Raw genomic sequence first — 16,934 nt, 5'->3', positions numbered from 1 at the left:
TTCGGGTTCAGCATCAGTCCTTCCACTGAATATTCAGGGTTGATCTCCTTGCAGTCCAAGGGACTCTCAAGAGTCTTTTCCAACACCACAGTTCAAAACCATCAATTCTGGTACATACATTTTTCTTATTGGCATTTCACCTCTATGAACCTCATTTCTCACATCTCCAAAATTAGGGGGCTACCTTATAGGGTCATTATGAGGATCCATGGAATCCATCTTTTGAGTTGACTAGCATATCTGCACACGATACAAGCCCAGAAATTGTCGCTGGCTCATCTTCCCATCCACTGGTGCACTTGCTGTCACATGCTCACATACATACGATGCTTTGCAATGAAAAAATATATACAAGACATTTAGGAAAGAAAAAAAAAACCAAAAACGAGGGTTATAACCATGATTCAAGCCTGAAAATTTAATTTAATCAAGCTGGTTTTCACCCCCAAATGACTTTGCTGATGAAATATGGGCTTGGCAAAGGATCAGGTGGCTGGAGGAAGTAAAAGGGATTTCAGAAGATAGATCACCCCTCAGAAAGGGACACTGAAATACAATTAGACTGTGAGGTTTTGTAAAAAGATGCTGAAAAGAAGGAGGAGGGCCAGGAAGAAGCCACACGTCACTTTTTCATAATTTTTTAAATAGAAGGTCAAGACATTTTTTCCACTTTCTGTGCATATGAGACCATTTGTGTGGTCATTCTTTTAGGACAAGTTGACAATTACAACAATTTTTTTTTTTTTTTTGAGTTCCACTCTCTCCCTCTCCTTTTCCCTCCCATGTTTGTTGAAAGGAATAGTTCCCTGGCCTACATGTGAAAATCACATGGTGGGGTTGGGGCACCCTATTTATCTTTGCATCCTTGGTGCTTAGAAAGTGGCTGGTAAATAGACATTTTGAGTCAATAAATGTCTGTTAAATGGTTGGATGATTGATTGAATGAATGAATGAATAGACAATAGCATTCATTATCCTCCAGAAGATTACAATAAGTTGCATAGAAAAGAGCGTATCCTTGGAGAGAAAGTTAGACAGCCGAGGCAGATCGAGGACACAGGTTTTAGAAGAGCAATCTGGATTTCACGTGGGAATGAGGCTGAGGTGGGTCGTTAGTCTCCCAGGGCTTCAAATACTGTGCTAAAAATGACATCTGCATTTTATATTTATTCCAGGGTGTGTTTTGCTTCCTAGACAATGCTGGCAATATCTGGGAAATTCTTAATATTAAATTTGAACTCTGGCATGTTTGAGCTGGAAAGCAGTGCATTTCTTGGAGATGTTGCGAATAGTCTCAGAAAGCTCTTTCATCAAAGTGAATAACTTTGCAATTGAAGGGAATTTAGAGAGCTTTTCACTGATCCTCTGTATGAAAGGCGAGGAAACTGAATCCCAGAAAGAGGAAATGATTTGTTCAAGACCTGAGTATATAGTCCTATACGTGTGATCTTGACTTAGTTTTGAAGCCTCAGCTAGAGGCTGGTTAATTCTGCGTCCTGAGCAATGAGTGGGTTAAGTCCATACCCCTAACCATCTTCCTTACAGGCATCTCACACTCTTCATCACTGCTGCTGCTGCTGCTGCTACGTCGCTTCAGTCGTGTCCGACTCTGTGCGACCCCATAGATGGCAGCCCACCAGGCTCCCCCATCCCTGGGATTCTCTAGGCAAGAATACTGGAGTGGGTTGCCATTTCCTTCTCCAATTTCTATATCCACCCTAATCACCCCAGGGTCTAGTCCAACAATCAGGGATAGCCCCGATGCCCAAGAACCCACTGAAATTGTTCAAATGAGCCTGTCCTAACCACGCTCCCCCTGCCTCACCTGTACTTTCCCAAGGAACTTACAGTCAGGGTTCTTGCCCACAGATCCCTCCATCTCTCTTTCTGGTGACTGACTCTACCCTACAAAGATAATGCATTTTTTATTATTGCAATAATGGAGGTGTTGCCTCTAGATGGGGAACTCACAGGAAGCAAAGGGGAGCAGCAGGGGAAGCTACACAAAGGAGGGTGCATGTCGCCCGGGACAAAGGACTGACAAGAGAGAGAAAACAAAACAGGAAAGAAACCCTCCGTGTCGGGGGTAGGTGATGTGCTCCACATTACAAATTCAAGTCAAGCCCCAGTAACTTTGCAACTGCAGACGTTTTCTTCCCTTTCTTTCCAGGAAGAAAAATAGCCCTTCTATTTTCATCTTTGGAATCGCCATTTGTCATTCTCAAGGTGCCTCGGTGCCTTTGTCTCTGGCGTCAGCTGGCAGCAGTGTTGCTAAAAATAGCTGGCGGAGGGAACCGCGCTACACACTGAACATTAAAAATAGAAAGGGAAGCACTGGTGTGAATAATGCATGAGAGAGAATCCCGCCTGCGCTGGCCTCCAGCGTCTCCGGGGGACTGGTTGCTGGGCAGGGCACCACAGGGCAGGGGGGATCAAAGCATTTGTTTTGCTCCTGCTTCAGAGAACAGGCTGCCTGCAAATTACAGGTCGCCCCTCGGGCTGCCTGGGGGCAGAGAGGGATGAAAAGAGATGAAGGCTCGGACCAGCATTCTGGAATGCAAATCTGGTGTCTAATCGGTAAGCACAAATGCAAATGCCATCCACAGCCAGGACAAAGGAGGGACAGGGGTCTGTGGGTGGCAGTGAGGGCATGCCCTATCTAAAGTCATGGAGTTCCTTTTAAAAACACACTGGTAGAGACTTCACTGGTGGTCCAGTTCTGCGCTCCCAATGAAGGGGGCCTGGGTTTGATCCCTGATGAGGAAACTATATTTCACATGCCACAATTAAGATCCAGTGCAGACAAATACACTGAAGAAAAAAAATATGTGTATATACATATACTGCTAGCCAACCAGAATTAGTCTGCAAGGGGAGTTTATTTCTGAAATCCCCAGATTGGAATTTCTGCAAAAATCTAACAGCTGCTCAAAGTCAAGACCCTATTGCATCAGCCAGAGGGGAGCTCTCCCCACCTCCAAGAACATGGTAAATTCCTCATCAGTATTGATGAATAACCAAATGCTCTTAGAACCATACACAAAACCTCCCTTTCCTCCCTTTACACTGACTCATTTGCCACCACCAGACACTGGTTTTATTTCTGGCAGTCCCAGGCTGTTGGCACGGAAATAACTCAGAGACTGGTCAGTCCAGGGCAGGGTGCTGAAGTCCAGAGATGGGAAGAGGGTATCTCAGGTCAGGGTAGGCTGACTTGCCCCCTCACCGCCTCTGATCTGCCTTCTCCAGCATCTTCCTGCAGTGTCTTCGGGGTCTTCAAATCTTTCTGCAATAGGAATTTTGTTCCCAAATGCCAAACAAGACTTGGTGCAGGTAGAATTCATTGTGTCTGACCCAGCATATACCTCGGGATAGTGAGCAGTCCCTTTGTGGCCCTGAGCTGTGGTACAAGAGCAACCTGTGGACCCCCAGGGCAAAAGGTCTCTGTTGCACTGGTCCAGGAAGCTGGGTTTTGATTTGATCCAATGGAGTCTCCTTAACTTTCCTAAAGAAAGGTCCCTCTGCTATTAGAGAGATCACCTCTCCTTTCTCAGAGCAGTACTCTCATTTTCAAACCAGCATCCTCACCAAATGGCGAAGATCACAACGTTGGAACTAGCTTGGGCTCAGATCCAGTCTGCCCTTGATCGTCTGGTGTATCTAATATCTCTGGGCTCCTGTTTCCTGCTCCTAAAGTGGAACCAACAACACTGCTTGACCAGGGCTGTTAGAAAGCCAAGACCACGAATGAGAAATGTTGACCACCGTGACCACACACAGCTGGCGCTGTGCAGACAGGAGTGCCTCCCTTCTCAGAGCTCCACCTTCCCCTCTGCAAGGTAAGCCTCCCTGACTCTCAAATGAGAGCAGGCTTTGAATCCCAAGTCTGTGACATACTGTCTCAGTGGCCTTGGGTACTGGGCATCCATTCACTTGTAAATGAAGATGCGTCAAACCTCCCTGGGGAGTTATGGAGCAGGTCAGTGAGATAGCGGGATCAAGGACAGTTGTGGTTTCACTGATCCTTCAAGCCTCCAGGATGGGAAAACTTCTCCTTGACAGAGAGCCGGCATGGAATATGCTAAAGTTGGTGGCAAGTCATCTTTTATTGTCCTGTCCTTTCCCCATTGTTCACTTATTCAGGTATTCTTTTACTCACTCACTCATTCTTGGATTTATTTATTAATTCATTTGTCAAAGCCCGAAACTGATACTCTAGGCTGGTCCCGTGTAGCTCAGTGTATCACCAGCGCGGAATGGGACACACTCCTGACTTTGATGGGGACCCCTAGGAAGTAAGGCCACGCTGGCAAGTGTTCATCAAGAACCTTGAAGATTCCATGGACTTCTCCTGTCCTTTTCCTGTTTAGACTTTTCCCCCACCATCCAGTAAAGTGACTGCGATAGATGGACTACTGCTTGCAAAGATGTGTGTACATGCTTGCTCAGTCGTGTCCGACTCTTTGGAACTCTATGGGCTGTAACCCACCAGGCTCCTCTGTCCATGGGATTCTCCAGGCAAGAATACTGGAGTGGGATGCCATGCTCTTCTCCAGGGGATCATTCTGATCCAGGGATAGAAACCTGGTCTCCTGCATTGCAGGCAGATTTTTTTTTTTTTTTTTACTGCTGAGCCACCAGGGGAAATCCACTTGCAAAGATGACTATGACCTGATCCTTGGAATATGTGGATGTCACCTTCTATAGCAAGAGGGGCTCTGTGGGTGAGATTAAGTTAAGCATCTCGATATAGGGGGAGACAACCCTGAATAACTGGGGTGGGCCTTCAGTGTAAGGACAAGAATGCTTATAAGAAGAAGTCAGAGAAGGAGAAGGTGACATTGGAAGGCAGAGGTTGGAACAGATTGGAGCCATATGGCCAAGGATCTCTGGCAGCCTTAGAAACATGGAGGCATGTTTGTGTTGACTAAAAAATATAGTCACAACCTGAAAGTAGAGAGTTATTTTATTTGGTGGGAATATTTAGGACTTCGAGCCGGGGAGACAGCATCTCAGTAGCTCCGAGAAAATTGCTCCAAGGAGACAGGGAGGGAAGTCAGGCTGTATACAAGTTTGCAACAAAAGGAGCAGGCAGTCTGAACATCATTGAGCAGGTATCAGGTTAAGGAATTTAGCATTCTGTGTATGGGAAGCTGCAAGCCTCTGGGCTTGCTGCATTCATCCCTTTCACATGTGCCTCAGCTCTCTGGGCCAATCCTCTTTTCTTGTCCACCTTAAGGAGTGGCAGGTGGCTGCTTCTTGCTTTCTTCCTGCACCTCAGTAATCACCATGGGGTTGGTGGGTGGTACATCCACTGGATCTCAGTTTGAGGAGTCTTCACATTTGGAGGCCAGAAATTGCGGATGGCTGTGATTTCTTGTTTATTGGTGTGGCAGGAGATATTTTCATTTCACATTTGAAAACAGAGAGAGAACACCAAACACCCCTTCCTTACTCACACTACACCTTAGAAGAAAAATTAACTGGAATCAGATATAGTAAGAAGAGACTCAATGAATCAGCCCCATAGGATTGGAGCAAATGGAACCACCTGGACCTACCTAGGCAGGGACCCAATGGAAATAAATGACACAGCTGATCTCGGATGGACTTGGCCTGCAACAGCTTGGAGCAGGGCTTCGGTTCCAGGCCACAGATTGGGGCTGAGTCGAAGCTGTGAGAGCACCAGGTCCTAGCCACTAGACCAGCAGTCAGTGACAAGGGCCCTGGCCCTTTGGCTTTGCAGAAAAGAATTTCCATAAAGACAGAGAGTAATAAAGCAAGCAGAGCATTTATTAAGAGGAAAAAGAGTACAGTGGAAATACACACAGGTGAACTCAGGGAGAGAGAGAGTCACTGAGTCTGGCCCTCGTGGCAGTTTGAATTACTTTTATGGAACGTTTCTTCCCGGTTCCCTTTTGTCAGTCCTTTCGAATTGCCTGGCTCACAGTCCATGTTTGGTATATCTCAGGATCCTCCAATGTGTGCACACGCAGGCATCTCTTAGCCAAGATGGATTCTACCGCAAAGGCCTGTGGGTAGCCTGGTATCAGTTAGCGTCACTCCCCTTTGACCTCCAGGGAGCTTTTCTGTGCAAGTGGGGTTGGGGAGGTCTCCTGACTTCAGGAATGAGAAGTCTGTGGTCTGGGCAGGGCCCAGCCCTCTTCCTTAATTGTTCTGCTATTTTAATCTTGGAGTTTTGGTTTACAGGGAATGAATCTCCAATCATTTTACCCTGATGGGCCCCATCTACTGCCTGCCTCACAATGACTAAGAAAACACAAATATAGAAGAAAAAATACATTCATGAAATGAACACAGCATGCGGAATCAAAGATCTCGACCTATGAGAAAACGTAACTCAGAAAAGGGAAGGGAATGTGTCATCAGGGTTTCATGCTATAGAATGACTTGATAGGAATATGAATTTAAAATGTAAAAGTTCAAACAAAAAATAATAAAACAACAGCAGGAGATGAAAAAGAAAATTTAGACGTAGGGTCCCAGTAGGAAACAGAAGCACACTGATGGGATTTAATTACAGGGCGAGGGATGTCACCCGAGTGCTGGTGACAGCAGGGAGCTGTGCCAGCCCCAGGCCCGCAAGGGCAGGCAAAGAGCCGGTGTCATCAGGAGCATGAAAGAAGGGCCCACCCGCCGTGGAGGACGCTGAGAGAGATGGGCTGTGAGCTGGGTGCTGGCTGCCTTGAATGAAACTGAGGTTTACAGCTGAGAGTGAAGAGGAGGATGTGAATTGGGTAAACACAACAATCCCTGCCACAAATAGGCAACCTTTCCTCACTCTGCAAGTGCTGAGCACATTGTGAAGGATGAGGGGAAGGAGAAGAAAAGAAAGACGAAAGTGACGTAGATGCCAATATTTAAAGATTTGCAGTCTGATATGGAGACAAATATGTAATCAATGGGTTTCTCAGGGTCTCTGCTGCCCTCATTAAAGTGTGTCTAAGGATTGATGTACACACACTATTGTATTTACAACAGATAACCAACAAAGACCTGCTGTAGAGCACAGGGAACTCTGCTCAATATTCTGTAATAACCTAAAGGGGAAAAGAATTTGAAAAAGAATAGATGTATGTATATATAGACATATATATATCAGAGAAGGCGATGGCACCCCACTCCAGTATGCTTGCCTGGAAACTCCCATGGACGGAGGAGCCTGGTGGACTGCAGTCCATGGGGTCGTGAACAGTCGGATATGACTGAGCGACTTCACTTTCACTTTTCACTTTCACGCATTGGAGAAGGAACTGGCAACCCACTCCAGTGTTCTTGCCTGGAGAATCCCAGGGCTGGGGGAGCCTGGTGGGCTGCTGTCCATGGTGTCGCACAGAGTCGGACACGACTGAAGCGACTTAGCAGCATATGTATATATAGATATAAATAGATGTATGTACATCTATATATAGATATATGTAGATGTAGATATATATGTATGTGTATATATATATAAGACTGAATCACTTTACTGTGCACCTGAAACTAACACAACATTGTTATTTTGAGGTTAGTAAGCATAAAGAAAATGAATGACTGATAACTGGATATATATCAAGTTGTCTTGAAACCAAATGTTGAATCCTTTTTTAAATTAGGATAGGATACAATATAGGGGGTATTTTTCAAATGTTTTTACAGCTGTTCTAGTCAATCATGTTGTATCTTTTTGCCTTTTCATACTGTTCATGGGGTTCTCAAAGCAAGAATACTGAAGCGGTTTGCCATTCCCTTTTCCAGGGATTTTGATGGTTTTGAACTGGAGAAGACTCTTGAGAGTCCCTTGGACTGCAAGGAGATCAAACTAGTCAATCCTAAAGGAAATCAATCCTGAATATTCATTGGAAGGACTGATGCTGAAACTCCAATACTTTGGCCACATGATGCGAAGAACTGACTCATTGGAAAAGATTCTGATGCTGGGAAAGATTGAAGGCAGGAGAAGGGGATAACAGAGGATGAGATGATTGGATGGCACCACTGACTTGATGGACATGATTTTGAGCAAGCTGCAGGAGTTGGTGATGGACAAAGAAGCCTGGCATGCTGCAGTCCATGGGGTCGCAAAGAGGTCCTGAACTTGGCAGCCTCATAAATCCATTAAGCATTCTCTGCTTAAGACAGTTGAGGTGCAGTTTCTGTACTTGCCACAAGAGTTTTGCTTGATACTGTTGTGTAGAACAAGCCGTGTAAAGAAAAAAAAAAAAAAAGAACAAAAACAATCTATGCATCAGAGAGCAGTATTAGGGACTTTGCAGGTGGTCCAGTGGTTGAGAACCCACCCTGCAATGCAGGGGATGCAGGTTCAATCCCTGGTTGAGGAACTAAGATCCTACAACTACTGAGCTCGTGCACTTTGGATCATGCACACCACATCTAGAGAGCCTGCATGCCGCAAGGAAAGATTCTCCATGGGATGCGATGAAGACCCTGCATGTCGCAACCAAGACACGACGCAGTCAAATAAAGAAAGAAATTTTTTTTAAAAAAAGGGAGAGAGAGCACTATTAGCAAGCGCTGGGAAGTAGGGTGTTCACACCAGTGTACTTGCTTTGCCTGGTTTTAGCATCAAGAGTCCTGCCTCCCAGGATCCCCTCTGTCCCTGGCAAATCCAAGTGGTTAGTTCCCGTCAGGTGGTAAGCTATCCATGTTCACTGTGGAAAAAGGACCTATTTTCAAATATCTGAAGGATTCTCACATGGAAGAGAAGAATAAATAGTTCTGTGGGGCTCCAAAGAGTGAAGACACAATAACTTGGTAGAGGCGAGAACAATAAAAGGCAGATTGCAGATTCTTTACCATCTGGGTCACCAGGAAGCCCATTATAAAGACCACTTTTTCTAAGTATTCAGATGGTCCTAGGGTGGAATGAGCTTGCCTTGGAAGGGGAATCCAGTGGAGCGGTCATGAGGTCTGGCCCTCCATGGGTCAAGCTGGGTATGAACTTGGCTCTGACTCTCAACCACTGTGTGGTTTGGGGCAAGTTGGCTGATCTCTAAATTGGCTTCCGCAAATTGATGGTAACAATAGTATCTTTCTAGGTGGCTCCCCAGGCGGTGCAGTGGTAAAGAATCTGCCTGCCAATGCAGGAGACTCAAGAGACAAGGGTTCACTCCCTGGGTCAGGCAGATCCCCTGGAGGAGGAAATGGCAATCTTTTCCAGTATTCTTGCCTGGAAAATTGCATGGACAGAGGAGCTGGGTGGGCTACAGTCCATGGGGTGGCAAAGGGTCAGACTCCACTGAGCACGGCACAGATTCTATTAGCATTTACTTCGCTGGGCTGTTGCAAGGAGTCGGTGGATTGAAGCCGAATGAGTCCCAGCAAGTTCTAGTTTTAAATACTGAGAGGTTAGGAGGTCTCTTATCATTAACAGAGTCTGGACCATCCCTTAGTGGGGTAGACCCAGGGCGAGTCAAGGACAACAGATGCCTGCAAATGAGAGGGTCTTTTAGGACTTTCTTGAAATTTTCTTTCTAGGCAGAAATCTTGTTTTGATTTGATTTCGTGTAAAAGATGTTGCTGATATGGCCACTTCAGAGACGGATGCTTGTGATAATTTTTGACAGACTTTCCTTGAAAAGCTCTTGAGGGCTTCCTTAAAATACATTTTGCTGAGATTGAAAATGAGTAGCGTCTATCTGCTCCCAGCTGTCTGGACCTGGGGTTGTTTCTGCCTCAGTCACTTTTATGAAATGACTGTTGGAGGGACAAAGTGTGTCACTTACTGGCCGTGGCTCTGCAGGACGAGGCTTTGGTCAGGGAGTTGCTCCTTAGCAGGCAATGGGTGCGTCCGGCTCCTTCACCTCTCACGGGAAGCAGCTCCTGGGTGGGGGTTGGAGGCAGTTCAGTTATCATAGTGTTTCAGGGCAACATCATGGCTGAGAAGATAAAGAACCACCCTTAATTTCTTTTCAAAGTTTGGTATTTTAAAAAATTAGGTGTCATTTTCATACAGAAATGTGAGCACACCATCAATGTCCATCTTGATTTTTATAGATGGATACCCCTGTGTAACCACTGCTAAGGTCCAGATGTAGACATTTTCATCACCTCAGAGACCCCCTCATCCTCTTCCCCAGTCCTTACATCCACCCACCAGTTGTTATTTAGTTGCTAAGCTGTGTTCTTCTCTTTGCGACCCCAAGGACTGTAGCCCGCCAGGCTCCTCTGTCCATGGGATTTCCCAGGCAAGAATACTGGAGTCAGTTGACATTCGCCTCTCCAGGGGATCTTCCCAACCCAGGGATCGAACCCACATCTCTTGCATTGGCAGGTGGATTCTCTGCCCAGGGAAGCCCACCCACCAGAGGTAAGCACTGTTCTGACCTCTGAAACCATCCATTAATTTTGCCCACCGGCATTCCCTGTATCAGTGGATTAGTACCGTGTGTGGTCTTTTGCATTTGAGTCTTCTCATGCACCCGAGGAGAAGGCCATGGCACCCCACTCCAGTCCTCTTGCCTGGCAAATCCCATGGACGGAGGAGCCTGGTGGGCTGCAGTCCATGGGGTTGCTGGGAGTCGGACACGACTGAGCGACTTCACTTTCACTTTTCACTTTCATGCACTGGAGAAGGAAATGGCAACCCACTCCAGTGTTCTTGCCTGGAGAATCCCAGGGACGGGGGAGCCTGGTGGGCTGCCGTCTATGGGGTCGCACAGAGTCGGACACGACTGAAGCGACTTAGCAGCAGCAGCAGCAGCAATGCACCCAAACATATGGGATTCTCCTGTGTTTAATGCATATCTGTTGTTCGTTCTTTAACATCACTGTGTAATAGCCATCTCTACATCTGAACGATCATTTTCCAAGATTAAAATCTTAACTCTTACACAAATGTAAATTTGCCATTTATTCACTCAACTCGTGAATTAATGAGTGAATCGGTACAACGTTAAAAACAGGTTCCAACGAAGATTTGATTTTCGGACATTTATATTCAATACCAGATAGAATTTGTTGGTATTGCTATGAACAGGAATCATTTTAATTCCTACGAACAGAAAATATTTGTATTGTCATCTGTTTTCCATATCACTACCCTTTCAGAGTTGTAAAGTCACAGAGTTAAGAGAAAAAAGTTATTAATATATTCCCTAAACACTCAGAAAGCCTCTGGACCACACGCAGCACTGAGCTAGAACGTTACCCAGGGCTCTCTTTGGCTCTTTTCCAAGTCTAAGAAAATATTTCCTGACAGTAAGAACAGACTTTAATTTATTTATCCATTTGCTCGTTGATGAGCATTTGAGTTATTCGCAGTTCGGCATTGTTATGAATAAAGCCACCTTGAGCATTTTTTGAATGTTCTTTTTTTTGTGGCCATATGCATCACTTCTCTTGAGTACACCTAGGGGAGGAATTGCTGGTTCATAGAAAAATCGCACATTTATCTTTTTCAGATATTCCCAGTTTTCTGAAATCATTCTACGGTTTTAAACTCTTGCCTGCCTCCCAGATGTGTCTGATAGTTCCTGTTGCTCTGCTTCCTTGACAGCCTTTGGTGGTGTCAGTATTTTTCATTTGAGCCACTCATGGGTTGTATAGACACCATCAGTTTTTATCACTTAAGTCAGAAGTTTTTCTACTTCCATGTGTATGAGAATTTTGTGGTTGAGTGGAGAATGGATCCATGTATATGCATGGCTAAGTCCCTTCACTGTTCACCTGAAATTATCACATCATTGTTAGTTGGCTATACCCCAGTACAAAGTAAAAAGTGTTTTTGTTTTTGTTTTTTAAGAATTTCCTGGGCTGTTCATTTAAAAGGTAGATACAGAGGTCCCAGACCCTGCCCACAAGTTTCGCTCTAGTAGTTCTGGGTGGAAGCTCAGAAATGTGCATCATTAACAAATACTTCATTACTACAGATGTATGGTTTTTCCTGTGGTCATGTATGGATGTGAGAGTTGGACTGTGAAGAAGGCTGAGCGCCGAAGAATTGATGCTTTTGAACTATGGTGTTGGAGAAGACTCTTGAGAATCCCTTGGACTGCAAGGAGATCCAACCAGTCCATTCTGAAGGAGATCAGCCCTGGGATTTCTTTGGAAGGAATGATGCTGAAGCTGAAACTCCAGTACTTTGGCTACCTCATGAGAAGAGTTGACTTATTGGAAAAGACTCTGATGTTGGGAGGCATTGAGGGCAGTAGGAGTAGGGGACGACTGAGTATGGGATGGCTGGATGGCATCATGGACTCGATGGACATAAGTCTGAGTGAACTCTGGGAGATGGTGATGGACAGGGAGGCCTGGCGTGCTGCAATTCATGGGGTCGCAAAGAGTTGGACACAACTGAGCGACTGAACTGAGTGAAGCTTTCCTGTGTAATTTATGAATTTCTGTTATTGTTTAGCATTTTTCAGAGTTCATCCTGCTTGGAGAGAGGCTGAGAACACAGGTTAGTTCACAGATTTTTGAACATGAAATAATGATAGCCACTACCATTTATCTCACTTTTCAAAACAATCCTCCAAAACGAAGCTCAGTTTTTCCATCTTGCAAATGGGAACACTGAGGTTTGAGGATGGGTAAGAGAGAGGTAAGGAAATTTGCCCAAGAATTCAACATAGAGAATCAAGGATTAAATCCAAGGATTGCCCTATCCCTTATCAGTAAATTTTCTAATACTAATGATTTTGGCAACTTTTTGTTTATTTTTGCTAGCAGAGGATCTTTTTCTACAAGATAAAGTCTCTTTTAAAAATTTTTAAGTTTTAAAAATTTATTTAAAATTTTTATTTACCTATTGCATTAAAAAATTGTAGCTGATTATAGTATAGTGTTTCAGGTGTACAGAAAAGTGATTTAGTTATACACATACACATATTCTTTTGCAGCGTCTTTTCCATTATAAGCTCTTATAAGATGTTGAATATAGTTCCCTGTGTTATACAGTAGGTCCTTGTTGTTTATCTAGCTTACGTATAGTGGTGTATATCTGTTAATCTCAAATTCCTAATTTATTCCTCCCTCCCCGCTCTTTCCCCTCTGAGAGCCATAGGGTTGTTTTCTATGCTGTGAGTCTATTTCTGTTTTGCAAATATGTTCATTCATATCATTTTTCTATATTCCACATATAAGTGATAAAGTATGAGTCAAGATAAAGTCTTAAGCAAAATCCCAAGGTTTGAAACAGATCATACATAGTCAAGCTCCAAGGGTAGAAGCGAAGGCTAGGAGCACAGCACCCTGCCTGTGTGACCTCTCTGAACCCTGGTTTCCTATTTCTACCTGCTGTCGGCCTTCAACCTCCCCCGGGTCCCAGGAGAAGGGCTTGAGAACCACAGGCCCCCAGCACTGTCCCTAAGAGGCCCTGAGCACAGACATGTCATTTATACAAGATTCCATTTTTATTTATTTTAGAAAATATATCCACTCCTGAAATCAGGATTCTCTTTTCTTTAAACGTAAATATAACCTGAGAGTAAAATGGAACTTGGGGGTGGGGTGAGGGAGGGCAAGTAGATGACCCAGGAGGTAGGATCTGGGGGTCACAGTGATAGTGAACCAGGCAGAAAAAGCAGGTGGCAAAGTGCAAAACTATCCAGCAGGGTGTTACCTCCAAAGCCCAAATAAACAGATTTTGCATGCTGGTGTTCTCTTCTCCTCAGACGGCAAGCTGAGTAAAGTTAGAGAATACTTCCAGCATCCTTCGCCAGGCTCATGGCCTTTCACTGTCCAGCTGTGTGACCTTAGGCCCATCATGTCATCTCTCTCATCCTTGGTTTTAACATCTGTGCCATTGTATCAAGAGCGCCGATCCCAGCTGGAAGAACGAGGGTCAGGGGAGGTGCACGGCACCCGCGAGTATTCTTGACCATGGGGGATGCTCAGTCCAAAACGTCTCCTCCCCTGGAGCCCCCACCACCCGCTGGGTCAAGTGAACTCCCTGCAGACCCACCAGCCCTTTCAAAGCTGTTCTGGCGACAGTGGTGTGACCTTCCTCTCTGCTCTCCTGCTGGGAGCAGGATAAGCCATCCCAGGCTCTGCACAGGCAAAGGGAGTGGGGGGGGGGGGCCAGGATGACATCAGCAGGAGGGCCTGAAGAGAAACACATGAGTGCGTGCAGCAAATTCTATAAACACGGGAGGATGAGATCATCGTAGCATCTGTTTCAGGAGCAGAAGCAGCTCTCCAGCCAGACACAGGGCAGGTGCGTGGAAGGCCGCAGTTTAGCTGACTTGTAACAACACCGATCACTCAAATGCATTGATCTCTTACTGAGTGTGTGCCAAGCACTGGAATAATCAGTGTACACACATGGTCTCATTTATCCCCATGACAACCCTACAGTGTAGGTGTGTGCCCTGGTGTGTGCCTATCTTCCAGATGAGGGAATTAAGGCACCTGGGGCTTATGGACCTTCTCCAAGGTCACTCAGGTACAAACAATGTGGTCATGCTCACCTGGCTTCACACAGCAATACCAGGTAGGGTGTAGGCTTGGTGGCTGTCACAGAGGTTCACATGTATTGGCTTAAACCAGCCAGAAGTGAATTTTTCTTATGCGTCAGTCTTAATGGAAGTTGTCAGGGACCAGGCCCCTTTGACTTCATCACTCAGCTCTCTCTAGAGGTGTGGTCCCATGTGTGTGGTCCCTGAAAACTCACCATCACTCTTCCTCCCAGATGACAGGAAAGGAGCAATGGGAAGAGGCACTTTGCCTCCATCTCCTCTGCTCTCACATAACTGACCTGTACCGGCTTAGCAGGTCTTATTGAGCACTGAGAGGGCCGTGTGAATGTCTGTCTTCAATTGAAATTGGCTGTTGCTATTATTCGTCTAACAGTAAAGGAGGATGCATTAGCCCATGGCCACTCTGCTCCTCTCATAGTCAGAGGTACTGGGCAGAATATGACCAGGACTTTCACATCTGAGACAAAACATAAGCTGCAGCATAAACATTTTGCAGGCACCTTTGGAAGGAATGATGCTAAAGCTGAAACTCCAGTACTTTGGCCACCTCATGCGAAGAGTTGACTCATTGGAAAAGACTCTGATGCTGGGAGGGATTGAGGGCAGGAGGAAAAGGGGACGACAGAGGATGAGATGGCTGGATGGCATCACTGACTCGATGGACGTGAGTCTGAGTGAACTCCGGGAGTTGGTGATGGACAGGGAGGCCTGGCATGCTGCGATTCATGGGGTCGCAGAGTCGGACACGACTGAGCGACTGAACTGAACTGAACTGAACTGACCATGTACAAGAAAACATATGCCAAGCCCTGAATACAAGACTTAACAGCTGTAACCCTGCAGACAAGAGGACAGTGTTAATCGAGTACCTTAGTACCTGGAACTGGTCTGGCCCAGGACGTCATGTCCTACAATGCAGCTGTTGATGAGTGAGAGTATTGAGGCTCAAAGAGAGAAAATGACTTGCTGAAGTTCATGTGTCTAGCAAGAAGTCAAGGTTCAAAATTCCCTTGTTACCCTGGGCAGGTTACTTAACTTCTCTGTGCCTATAACTTCTTCATCTCTAAAGTGGGAAAAATGGAACCCACCCCACAGGATTGCTGCAGATGCTGGATGCTGTAATGTACTTAAGATGCTGGGTAGAAGGTTTGGCTGGTAGCAAACTGTAGGCAAACAATTAGATGTTACTGTTGTTATTAACATTATGGTTAATATTGGGCCTGCTGAGTCGCTTCAGTCGTGTCTTTGCGACCGTATGGACAGTAGCCAGCCAGGCTCCTCTGTCCATGGAATTCTCCAGGCAAGAGTACTGGAGTGGGTTGCCATGTCCTCTTCCAGGGGGATCTTCCTGACCCAGGGATCAAACCGATGTCTCTTTCATCTCCTGCATTGGCAGGCAGGCTCTTTACCACTATGCCACCTGGGAAGCCCGTTGTTAATATTCGTACTAGTGTTAATTTTCCAGTCTGCCCGGCCTGCATCCAGTCCTAATCCAAGTATGATAAATGCTATATTAGGCTGAGTATGTCCATGATGATGGTAGAATTCTTTTGACTCTAAAACATGAAAAAGATTTATAAAGGAAAAAGAATGTGCAGGACTTTGAAAGAAGGGTAGGATTTTAACAAGCAAAGATGAAGAAGGCATTCCAGAGAAAGAGGTGAGGTTGGCAAAGGCATTTATAGAAAGGCATTGGCAAGGATGTCCTGGGATAGTGAAGCGGGATGGGTGAGACAGCTGGGTGGGAGACAAGGTAGGATGGGGAGTGGTGGTGGGGAATCACGGAACTAATGTAAGGAGGTTGGCCTTTTACCTGAAGGCAATGGGAAGCCCCAGAGGGTTTTGATCAGCTCCGAGCCAGAAGAAGATTGTCATGGCAACAGCTCTGGGGAAAGACAAGCGGGTGGAGAGGCCAGCTCAGTAACTAGTGCTATGGTTTAGGTAAAAGGTAATGAGGATCCGAATTAGATCTACGGCTTTGGGAACGGCTAGGAGGGAAACACGAGGCCAGTGCGTGGAGGGGGAATTAAAGGATCACAGTGGCTTTGCGTGTAGATGGTGAGGCCCGCGGAGCAGTGAAGCTGGAATGCCTAAGCCCACTATCTGAAGCACAGGGTCCAAATAACCTAAGCCTCAGAGCATACAATGGGATCCACCTACTGTGACAAATGATAAAATGACTTCTTTTTATCTTTTTCTAGCTGCTTCTGGTTAGACCTGAAACTATTCATTCACTTGTTCACTTGTTCATTGGTTAAGTCATATGCTCAGGGTTTCTGCTAAGCAAGTCCAATCAGTAAAGAGATCAAATGTGCTTTAGACAACCATTTCTATGAGCAAGGTACAGGGTAGGCTCCTGTAACAAAGAAGTCCTGTTGGAAAGCGGACATTGATATTCCCCCCAAAGTCATATGTTGAAGTCTATTCCCCCAATAGGATGGCATTAGGGGTGGGACCATGATGTGATTTAGGTCATGAGGGTGGAGCCCTCAT

The sequence above is a fragment of the Capra hircus genome, chromosome 14, assembly GCF_001704415.2.
Source record: "Capra hircus breed San Clemente chromosome 14, ASM170441v1, whole genome shotgun sequence".
In the NCBI taxonomy this organism is placed as follows: Eukaryota; Metazoa; Chordata; class Mammalia; order Artiodactyla; family Bovidae; genus Capra; species Capra hircus.
The sequence above is the reverse complement of the archived record's forward strand: the minus strand, read 5'-3'. Positions refer to the sequence as shown.